Genomic DNA, 9,905 nt, shown 5'->3' with positions numbered 1-9,905 from the left:
AACCTTGTAGTGGGTTGAGTGGTGGCCCCCAAAGATATGTCCAAGTTCTAGCCCCAGGTACCTATTCATGTAATCTCATCTGGAAATGAAGTCTTTGAAGATGCTAATTAAGGATCTCAAGGTGAGATTATCCTAGATTTAGAGTGAACCCTAAATCCAATGTCTTTTTTTTTTAATAAATAAATTTATTTATTTATTTTATTTTTTTTGGCTGCGTTGGGTCTTTGTTGCTGCGTATGGGCTTTCTCTAGTTGCGGCAAGTGGGGGTTACCATTCACTGTGGTGAGCGGGCTTCTCATTGCCATGGCTTCTCTTGTTGCGAAGCATGGGCTCTAGGCATGCGGGCTTCAGTAGTCGTGGCTCGTGGGCTCTAGAGTGAAGGCTCAGTAGTTGTGGCGCACAGGCTTAGTTGCTCCGTGGCATGTGGGATCTTCCTGGACGAGGGCTCGAAAACGTGTCCCCTACATTGGCAGGCAGATTCTTAACCACTGCGCCACCAGGGAAGTCCCTCCAATGCCTTTTTAAGAAAAGGGAGAGAGAAGACTGAGACACAGAGACACAGGGAAGATGGCCACATGAAGACAGAGGCAGAGATGGGAGCTATGCTGCCACAAGCCAAGGAATGCCAGAGCTACCAGAGGCTGGAAGAGGCAAAGAAGGAAATCTCCCCTAGAGTCTCCAGAGGAAGTATGGTCCTGTTGACAACTTGATTTCAGACTTCTGCCTTCCAGAACTGTGAGAGAATAAATTCCTGTTGTTCCAAGCCACTCAGTTTGTGGTAGTTTGCTATGGCAGCCCTAGGAAACTAATACAGACCCCAACTTTCAGCTATATTGTGTAAGTAAGCTGTTTCCTGAAAGCACAACTCTTTGCTGACCTCAGGTCTTTGATTATGTTACATTGGACACACATCATTTCTATATAACGCATGCAAATCTAAGTATTTGGCAAAAAATAAGAGATAGGCTAATTGATAGATCGATAGAGAGAGGCAGAAAGTAAGAGTGAACTAATAGTTAAGCTACTGGGGCAGCTCTGCCCCTTTCCACACAGTAAGTGGTGAGTGCCACCCTGGAGGATGCAGGAGATGTGGCAATGACTGCTTCTCTGCTCTCCCGTGGACCCCACACTATGTGTGACCTCGGCATTTAAGAATTCATATTTTTCACCCAACATGTGTGTATGTATGTACGTATGTATGCATGTATGGATGGATGGATGGATAGACTGATCAGTTTATAGACCCAGAGAAAAATCATATGGGAACTAATAGGCAAAGCAAAGAGAGCTTGCTTACACTGACTAATGTGAGGCTTGATATACAAATTGGGACTCAGACGGATAAGTAACTTTATACCCTAGCATATAGCTGGTTTGCTTTCTTTGCTGACTTAAAATAAGGCCAGGCATTAGGGCACCCCTTTAAACTACTGGTGCTGGGATATGTCTCTATTACAATAGCTTCTCAAAGAACTCTTCCCTGCACCTCCCAGTCTAAACGAGTTCCCGTCTCTTCTGTCAAATGCTATCATAGCATCCTCTTTTTCCCCTTCATAGCAATTGTCATAGTTTGAAACTATGTATTTTTTGACTTTTTGTCTAATATCTTTTATACCCTACTGGATGACTTTACACTCAAGAAAGGTAGGATTCATGTCTGTTTTCTTAACCGTGGTGATTTAATGTCTAGCTCAATGCCTGACATATACTACTACTGCTACCAATGTTTGCTATTAATTGACTGTGTATTATGTGTCAGACACTGTTCAAAAGTGCTTTACACAAATTATCTCTTTTCATCTTTACAGCAACTCTATGAGCAGGAACTATTAGTATTCCCATCTTATAGATGAGGAAACTGAGATACAGAGAAGCTAACTTGCCCAAAGTCTCATAGCTAGGAAGTGGCAGAGTTGAGATTTAAATCCAGCCACGATGGTCCTAAAGTCAGGACCAGTCACTAAATATCTGCTGGATAAATGAATGAACCATGATAAATATGACTGTGTATGGTGCAACTTTGGGACTCAGAACTGGGAGGACATGTATACATCTTCTGGGCTAACCTCTTAGACCCTGTGGAAATGTCTCCTACAGCTACACTGAGAATTAGTTCTCCAGATCCTTCAGAAGCACATCTGGTAATGGGGACTCGCTAACTTTTCTAATTGGGCAACTCTCACTATTGGGATGCTCTTCCTTACACGAAGCTGAAATTCACCTCCATGGAACTTCTACCTGTGGATACTTGTTCTGCCCTCAGTAGTTTAAAAGAATTTTAGTCCCTCCCACATAGCTCTAATAGGAATTTCTAATTAGGTGACAGCTTCTGACCCAGCAATAGCTCCAGCTTCTGGCCAAACCATAGTGTGTTGGTATCTCTATTAAACTGTGGTGTCCATGTCTGGATACAAGGCTTCCCAGGCATGCTAAGTGCAGGGTGGGATTATTCATCTTTGTATTCCTGGGGATTAATGAGCTGCTTGTTGAATTGAAATAGAGTGACTTCATAATGGTAATAAAAATCCCTTTATTTTATAGTTGAAAAGTTACATAACACTTCTGCATGCTTGATTTCAGTTGATTTTCTATACAATATGACATTTGATCTCCATTACCTTTTTGATCAGAGGTTTAAGGATATTAGCGTTATAAGCAGTGTGAGAGGTACTCTGAGGTCCAGAGAGAATGAGTGGCTTGCTTAAGGTAAAACTAGTAATAAAATTAAGATTCCTTCTAAAATTGTACTTTCTGGAAGCTGTGTCCTCCAGCCTTATGATCTCCCATAAATCTGGTGGATTTCCCCAGCTCTGGTTCTTTTCAATATGTCAACTGCGCTCAAAATTGTATTGGCAATTAGCCTCCTGTCATTGGAGGTGTACAAACTGATAATCAGATGACTTTTGGGCAGGGATATTGTACCTACAGCAACAGTTGAGACATTTAATGAATATTGGTCTAAATGACCTTTCAGGTAATGTAATGTCCAGTCTTATACTTCTATGCCACCCACAGATGGCATAGGAGTCAGATAGAATTTTAGCCATAAAACTTTGAAGAGTTCTACCAACCAAATCATTTCTGAATATAGTAGCATTGCTTCTTACTCCCAGTTGGAGCCAAGATCATCATCCTTCAAGACTGAAACACTGCCAGAAACATACAGCTTTTTAACACTGATTACCAACTCCTTGTGGGAACTTCCCAAGACCATTTGTCCAAATCCTACTCATTTTTCATGCCTCCTTCATCTACTTCCATCTACTCTGACTAGTCTTTCTCAATCCTTTGAACTAGAATGAAACTTTCCCTCCCACATACCACCTTAGCACTTTGTATCACTCCTGTAAAACTTATTCAAGTCTGCCTTATATTATGTATGTTTTCCTGTTTCATTCAGGAATCAGTATTGATTTATATTTTTGCCCTCCTTTTATTATTATTGTTAGCCGTATGCCAAGCCGAGCACTTTACATGTTTTGCCTTTTCTTTCTTTATTTCATTTACTCTTTGCAATGACCCTATGAGGTAAATGTTTATAACACCATCATTTTACAGATGAGGAAACTGAAGTTTGGACACTGTCATTTTCCTAAGATTACGTAGTAAGTTTACGCCAGAGATTAGCTTATGAGTTCTTGGAGGACAGAGCCATGATTCTTTATTCTCCCCGGTCCCCAGCATAGTGTTTTGTACACAGTAGGTGTTTAATGATTTTTCTTTCTGTTGCTTATTGCACAGACCCAGAAAACATCATACCACACTCAGGGTAGGGAAAGCATGTGGTGCAAGAGAATCAAAGCCAGGTGGATAGGCAGGGCATTGGATTGAGGTGAAAGCAAACCTTAGGTTTGCATTGAGAAACTATATTACAATAGGAACTCTCTGCCACCTTTCATCATGTGGCCACAGGAAATACTGAAAAAAAGGGCAGTGGTCTACAGTTTTGATTTTAGTCTTGGGTGGAATGAAAGGCAGGAAATTCTTATTATCTTAGCAGTTGGTCTGAGAATTCTTTCTAAGGAGAGATTCACCTTGCTAACCCTTGATAAATCCTCCTACAGTAGAAACTGGGACTCTGGATATATAGTATACTGTGCCTGAGCAAAGAGGAAGGACATATTTGTTGCTCTGGAAAGGGAGTGGGAAATATGAGAGAGGGAGAAAGGGGGGGTGGTAGAATCAGCAAGATGGTGAATCAGCTGTGCTGGGTCGTGCATGACGTAACTACCCTCCATAACTGTCTGATGTTCAGTCAGTTCTTAGAAGCTTAGCAAATGGTTTGTGTAGATTTCTCTTGGAAAATGGGGAAAAGACTGTGCCTTGGGACATGGGAGTAGAATGGCGACAGTGAATTCAGTTATAAGATTCTCAGCATTAGGAAAAAGCCAAGATCTTGAGGATGGTTTAAGGCTTTCCCATGCTGTGGAACTGGGTGTTTAAGGCAATATCACTGAGATCTCAAAAGTTTTTTGGGGCAAGTGTCTGTCATTTGGTAACATAGCCACAAGTGGTCACATGACTAATTTGAATTCAACTGGACAAACAGTAAATAGACGGTTTTTGAGGACTAACCCAAAGCCAGGCACTGTGCCAGACTGGACATCTTCTCTGGACTAACTGGGAGAAACTGTAAACTTGACCTCTGGGAATGCTTCCCTCAGTTGTTCTGCTGAGAATTCTTTCTCAGTTCTGCTGGTCACGCATTGGTTCCTAAGGTAATTAACCCAGATTATTCTTCTAAGAGGCAGGACCTCAGTCTGGGAGCTTTCTTTCCCTCACTTTTTCCCATCAAAATGTGTCAATTTACAAAAAGCTATAGGACTTCTTTGAGAGTGTTCTGAACTTAGACTTGGGAGACCTAGGAGGAAATCTCTCTCCAGAACTTTCCAGCTGCTTGACTTAGGGCAAAGCATTTCACTTTTGGGAGTTGTATTCATTTTAACTTGTCTCCCTATAATGATTTTTACCTGTCTGTCACACAATATACTGTGAGTGGCTCAAAGGCAAGCAGTGTTATCTTGTCTCTATTCTTAGCACCCTAGAATAATGCTTGACAGTCAGTAATGTTTGTTGTAGAAATGAATTAATGGGGGGACTTCCCTGGTGGTCCAGTGGTTAAGACTCCATGCTCCCAATGCAAGGGGCCCAGGTTCGATCCCTGGTCAGGGAACTAGATCCCGCATGCCGCAACTAAGACCCGGTACAGCCAAATAAATAAATGAATTAAAAAAAAATAAGAAATGAATTAATGAATGAGCACATACCTGTCCTTGCTACTTCTGTGAAGCTTGAATGAGTTAATGAATATGAAAGAGGTTAAAAAAACCCCATAATTTGCTTATTTATTAGACATCTCATCACAGCTAGCTGCCACATTTGAAATTATAAAACTAAGCCAGTTGACTTAAGGCATTAATATTTGAGAGTCAGCTTTATGGGTTACCTCTGCTGGGGGCTACTTGTGTCTTTGTATGTGGGTTTTGGGGAAGAGTATATTTTACAAAGGGAATTTAACTCCTAGTAATTTTCGAAAGCCATAATGGGCATACTGAAAAAGATTTTTTGGACTAAGAGGGGGCTTTCTTGGTTTCTTCAAACAGGAAGTAAAATCTGCCAGCTTCAATTGTCCCCACAAATGCCGCTACTACAGCATCTGTTCTAAGACTCCTGGAAAAATGCAGTACAGTTGTGACAGGCTATATCTTTAACTCAGTCTCCATTTAAAATGAAGCACAGGAAGCCCGAAACAAATGACCAAGCCACATAGCGACTGCGAGAATTAGTGATCATTGTGAGTTAAACGAACCATAGAAATTACGTTTTTCTTTGGGTTTCATGCAAAAACTTCTCCCATTTCATTTTAAGTTGCATGCTTTGCACAAGTGATTTTTTTTTTTTTTTTCCGGAGCACCATGAATGATTTATGACGTTCTGACGCCGCATCCCACAAGATTACATAAGGAACAGAGAAAAACAAGAGATTGAGCCAAACTTAAAAAAAACCAAAAACAAACATTTAAAAAAAGTAGATTTCATCTTGGCTTCAGTCAGGTAACAGTGTTCTACTCACTGAAAGTGCCCGCTCATTCCAAAGCGCACCCCATTTATGCGAGGATCCCCTCAACTTCCTCTCACTGTGGCCAGCACACTACTGTCAACTTTATGTTTGGCCCCCAGCGATGTCCTGGAATGTCCAACTGCCCCGATTCCTCCCCTTCTTCCCCAAAGTGAACTCGGCAGTTGGATTGTATAAACGGCCTCATTAGTTCGGTTGATGATTCGACAAAAACACTGATGGGAGTAATATCTACCAGGCTTGTCATTTCCTTAATCATGAGCTAATAGAATTTTAGACTTGGCAGGGGCCTGGGACCATCTATTTCTACCTGTTGTGTGACAGATAAAGAAACTGATGACAAGAGAGCTGAAGTGACTTGCCTGAAGCCACACAGCGAGATTAGCTCAAGCAGGGTGTAACTCAACTTCAGGGTAGTGTAGTCTGTGTATATTTACCCAAAAACTTTTGTCTCCTTATTTAAGTTGTAACATTGGATATTATTTTCAAACTACAGGGAATTTAGAATTCCTGTTGCTGATGTGTTTATGAAGCCAGAGCCAGTCTAGGGAAGGTGGCAAGTGCTAGCAAAGCAAGGTCCTGTGTTGAGGGTTCCAGTACTGGGTAGCAGGCTGGGTGGGGTGAGGTGGCTCACCGGAGTGGTCAGAAGTGGCCAGATCATGGGGATGAGAGCTTGTTTGAAACCTGAGGTCTGGTCAGTGGGCCTCTATGCAGTATCTGGTTTGAAGGGTAGGTATAAGATGACAACCTGAAGGTGCGACCAATGTGAGGAGTCGAGGTGTGACAGAGGGCAAGACAGTTGAGATGAGTGGTCAGGGCGTGGGCTGTGATTGAGTAGTGGGGCCACCAGTGGTGGGACAGGGTCCAATCACGGGCTTAAGGGAGCAGGACTGAATCATGCCATTTCAAATTTAAAGGCAAGGACTGAAAACTCACTACCTTTACCTATGAGAAAAACAAATAAGTTATAGAACAGTGTGCAGACTATGACTCCACATATACATAAATCTGTCTAGACCAGTGGAATGGAGGGTACGATGTATTTTCCTGGTTAAGAGCACCACGGATTTAGGAGTCAAAAGTCTTAAATCTGCTTTTTGGCTCTGCCTGTTACCAGCTGTGTGATTCTGGGCAAGTCACTTAACCCCTCTATGCCTTAGATTTCCCAGCAATAGAATAAAACCTACTTTATCAATTTGCTGTCCTAAGATAATGTATATAAGACACTTAGCACAGTGTCTGGCACATAGTAAAGGTATAAAAAATGGTCCCTATGTATTTTTTTAGACTTGTTCTTTGGAATAAGGTAAACCTGGATTTGAAACCTAGCTCTGTCACTTGTTAGCTGTGTGCCCTTGGGCAGGTCATAAACTCTCTGAACCTCAGTTTCCAAACTGTAAAACGGGGATGATAAATGCCACATTGTGGGGATGTTGTGAGAATTACGTGAGGTAACATCGGGGGCTCAGCCCAATGGAGTCAAAGAAAAGTAGTACTAGGGGAATGGAAGCAGGAGGATGAAGTTAAAATGTTGGGTGACAGAGTCAGAGAAGTGAAAGGAAGAATGCTCACAAAAATGTTGACGGTGATTTTTATTTTCTTCTCTGTTAGTGTGTGTGCTGTTTGAAAAAAAAATTGTTTACAGTTAGACTGTTTTATTGAAAAGAAAAGAATGGCTAGTAAATAGTAAACTTCAAGTCAATAAAAATAAAAGCTACTGCTTGCTTTACAATGCTCTAGTGCTAATGATAAGTAGATAAAGCCAAAGAAAGACAAGCTTAGTCTGCAAAAGAGAAAGACTGATGTCTAGAGATTTCTCTCTTAGGTGGAAATCACTGTAGCTGTTTTGGATCAAAATAACCTCTTTTTTTCCAAATCACCTTATCAAGTTAAGTATTTTGCGGGTGTAGACATGATCATAGACAGTAGCAGAGGTATCCTGATTTTTAGTCAATTGGTGTACTGCATTGCGGAATTTTAGAACTGGAAATAATTTCAACCTTGCCATGAGGCAAGTTCTTGATGACTTTCTCCCTGGCTTAGGTCATGGGGAGGGGTCTAAGAACCCTCCAAGGAGGTGCTGCTGCAGTGGTATTCTCAATTGCTGCCAAATGCCACATATTCTCCATCACTCCTTTTAATTTTGAACTCTGAACTGCATCACCCGCCATCCAGTAACTTCACCTTCCATCAAGGATGCAGTCTGTTTAGAACTAATAAATGAATTCAATTTTGCAGGATGGAAAATTAATGTACAGAAATTATTAGAGAATAGTGTATTGCATTTCTATACACTAATAATGAAGTATCTGGAAGATAAATTTTTAAAAACCCCATTTACAATTGCATCAAAAAGAACAAAACACCTAGGAATAAATCTAACCAAAGAGGTAAAAGATTTATACTCTGAAAACTGTAAGACATTTATGAAAGAAACTGAAGATGATACAAACAAAAGGAAAGATACATCATGCTCATGGATTGGAAGAATTAATATTGTTAAAATGCCACACTACCCAAGGAAATCTACAGATTCAATGCAATCCTTATCAAAATACCAAAGGCATTTTTCACAGTACTACAACAAATAATTTAAAAATCTGTATGGAAACACAAAAGACCCTGAATGCCAAAGCAATCTTGAGAAAGAAGAACAGAGCTGGAGGTATCATGCACCCTGATTTCAAACTATGCAACAAAGCTACAGTAATCAAAACAGTATGGTACTGGCACAAAAAACAGATGCACTGATCAATGGAACAGAATAGACAGCCCAGAAATAAACCCATGCTTATATGGGCAATTAATCTATGACAAAGGTGACAAAATAATACAATGGGGAAAAGACAGCCTCTTCAATAAGTGGTGATGGGAAAACTGGACAGCTACATGCAAAAGAATCAAACCAGACTACTTTCTCACACCATATACAAAAATAAACTCAAAATGAATTAAAGACTTAAATGTAAGACCTGAAACCATAAGATTCCTAAAAGAAAACATAGGCAGGATGCTCTTTGACATCAGTCTTAGCAATATTTTTTTGGATCTGTCTCCTTAGTCAAGGGAAATGAAAGCAAAATAAGCAAATGGAACTACATCAAACTAAAAAGCTTTTGCACAGTGAAGGAAATGATCAACAAAATGAAAAGGCAGCTTACTGAATGGGAGAAGATATTTGCAAAATATATATCTGATAAGGGGTTAATATCCAAAATACATAAACAGCTTATACAACTCAACATCAAAAAAACAAACAACCTGATTAAAAATGGGCAGAGGAACTGAATAGACATTTTTCCGAAGAAGACATACAGATGACCAACAGACTCATGAAAAGATGCTTAACATCACTCATAATCAGGGAAATGCAAATCAAAACCATAATGAGATACAACTTCACACCTGTCAGAATGGCTATCATCAAAAAGACCACAAATAACAAGTGTGGGTGAGGATGTAGAGAAAAGAGAACCCCTGTGGTGGGATTATAAATTGGTGCAGTCACTACGGAAAACAGTATGAAGGTTCCTCAAAAAATTAAAAACAGAACTACCATATGATCCAGCAATTTCACTTCTGGGTATTTACCTGAAGAAAACAAAAACACTAATTCAAAAAAGATACATGCATGCCAATGTTCATAGCAGAATTATTTACAATAGCCAAGATATGGAAGCAACCTAAGTGTCCATCAATGGATGAATGGATACATACACACACATGCACACACACACACACACACACACACACACACACACACAGGAATATTACTTGGCCATAAAAAAGAAACCTTGCTATTTGTGACAACATGGATGAATCTAGA

The 9,905-nt window shown here is 40.3% G+C and overlaps 1 non-coding gene across 1 annotated transcript; it reads left to right on the top strand.

The window, feature by feature from the left end:
• Positions 1 to 5,100: 5,100 nt before the first annotated feature.
• On the top strand, positions 5,101 to 5,173 carry TRNAW-CCA (transfer RNA tryptophan (anticodon CCA)). The gene has a single exon. It is a non-coding gene; the product is annotated as a tRNA-Trp (tRNA).
• The last annotated feature ends 4,732 nt before the right edge of the window (positions 5,174 to 9,905 follow it).

This window comes from Balaenoptera ricei, chromosome 3 (genome assembly GCF_028023285.1).
Source record: "Balaenoptera ricei isolate mBalRic1 chromosome 3, mBalRic1.hap2, whole genome shotgun sequence".
Classification (NCBI taxonomy): domain Eukaryota; kingdom Metazoa; phylum Chordata; class Mammalia; order Artiodactyla; family Balaenopteridae; genus Balaenoptera; species Balaenoptera ricei.
Note: the sequence above shows the minus strand (reverse complement) of the source record. Positions and strands in the feature narration are given on the sequence as shown.